Source organism: Argiope bruennichi, chromosome X2 (assembly GCF_947563725.1).
Source record: "Argiope bruennichi chromosome X2, qqArgBrue1.1, whole genome shotgun sequence".
Taxonomy (NCBI): Eukaryota; Metazoa; Arthropoda; class Arachnida; order Araneae; family Araneidae; genus Argiope; species Argiope bruennichi.
The window spans coordinates 74,012,298-74,014,385 of record NC_079163.1 but is presented as its reverse complement, the minus strand read 5'-3'; positions in this window follow the sequence as shown (position 1 = coordinate 74,014,385).

Below are 2,088 nucleotides of genomic sequence, written 5' to 3'. Positions count from 1 at the left end.
AACACAACACAAAATTTTCATAATGTAGGTAACGCTCAATCTATCTACCGAACGATATGAGCGTGCAGATATACTTACCAAATCCACCACTAGAGGGAAAATTTATCATTATTTTATTTTATTTCAATAGAAAATGGTAAACAACAATATTTTTAACTGCCTACATTTTATTTATTCTAAAATTTCCCTTCTTTTACTCTTTCTAGAAATTTCCATTCAGGACGATTTTTCTGATTTGTTAATTTTCTATGTATTGCACTTTCGCAAGATGGTTAAACTTCTGACGTGAAAAAGAATATTTATATTTCTGCACATTTTTTGAAATTGCTGTCAGAATTTTAAATCTTGCTTTTCGATTCTTATGACTTGAAAATATTTTAAAACGCTCACATTTTAAGTGTTTGCTTCTGCTTTAGAAGTTACGAAACTGACGTCATAATCGCTGAGTTATTGCTCTTTTTCGGTTATATATAAACTATTTTCATTTGCTGTCGAAGTAGGGTATTAATTATTTTGCACAGATTTTTTGCAGACAGACAATTCTGACTGGAAAGCAGGCACAATTTCTCAAATTTAGCTTCAAAATAACTCATAATAATTTATTTTACTTTTAATTAGAGCCCATTAAGCATTAATTAGCTCATTAAAATTCTTCGCCTTTCTAATTTTCTTTTATATTCAAATACTGATCCTAATTTTTCTCTCGTCGTTAAAAATTTGCTAGGACATTTGTAAAAAAAAAAAATTCTCAGTTTCGTTTACTGGTTATCAAATGATTATTCACATTCAAGTTTATTCTTAAAGAGATTCTTGAAATTTAATTGCTCAGGGATATAATTCTGGAAAACATGTCAATTCTAGACTTTAGTATTTGGATCGAACCATAGATTATAGCACTAATGACCGTATTCACCAACATGACTTAACCATGACTTTGTAGGAGGGTAACTCGCAAATTTGTTACTTTCGTCGCCAAAAGAGCGAGCTGAATGTCGGGAGTTGACTCCGAATTTGACGTTTCACAAATTTGACGAGCAAGTTTCTAATCCTCAGTGCAACAGAAGTCGATCTAGCTGAATGTTTTGGATTTTAGCGTGTTTACTTATTCGTGATTTTCAATGAATTCATATCCACAACAACATTTTTGATCATTTAAACAAATAAGTATGCATATATATATATATATATATATATATATATATATATATATATATATATATATATATATATATATATATATATATATATATATATATATATATATATATATATATAATATGAACTGATCATGCAGGAGAACTTTTCCGATTCCTAGAAGTGATACATATTTGCTGAATATCAAAGTGATATTTATCAACCATTTCAATTGCTAATGCCTAATTATTTTAAGAATAATAAACTGATATGTTGAAGAAAAGTATACGATTTATTTCAAACTGTTTATAAAGTAATTTTAACTCCAATAGAAATTGCTTGTTGGTAGGTAAATTTAAATACACAAAATATATATATATATGTATTGTAATTTGAATTTAAGTATATTTCACTAGTAATGAAAACCATAAAAAAAGAATGTGCAATTTAAATTTTTCAAGAGAATTGCTCTTTGGTAAATTTAACAAATAGGTATGTTGATTTATTTTTCTGTGTTTGATGATGCATGCAGAAAATTGCCTTTATATTTGATGAAACATTTTTTTGTGGTGTGTTTCTAAGTTCATAAAAATTTATCCTTGTTTATCAAATTTCTTTTAGGGCTTGACTTTTTGTTTTACGCTATTTTCATTTCAAAGAATACAAATTTTTTATTACTCAGAAAAAGTTAAAATGGATGTATATATTTTATATCTTGAAATCTATTTAAGTATCCCTTTCATGTGTTTTAATTTTGTAAAAAAATTACTTTTCTTCTGATTAATTTACTAAAATAAGATGTAGTAGTTGTTGTTTTTCCTTGGTCATATATGCAGAAAATTATCCTTAATGAAGCATTATTTCGCAGTGTATTTTCTATTTCATGAAACCTGTTATTCTTTTAAATTAAATTTATTGAAGTTTTTGATTTTCGATTTAATGCTATATGATTTT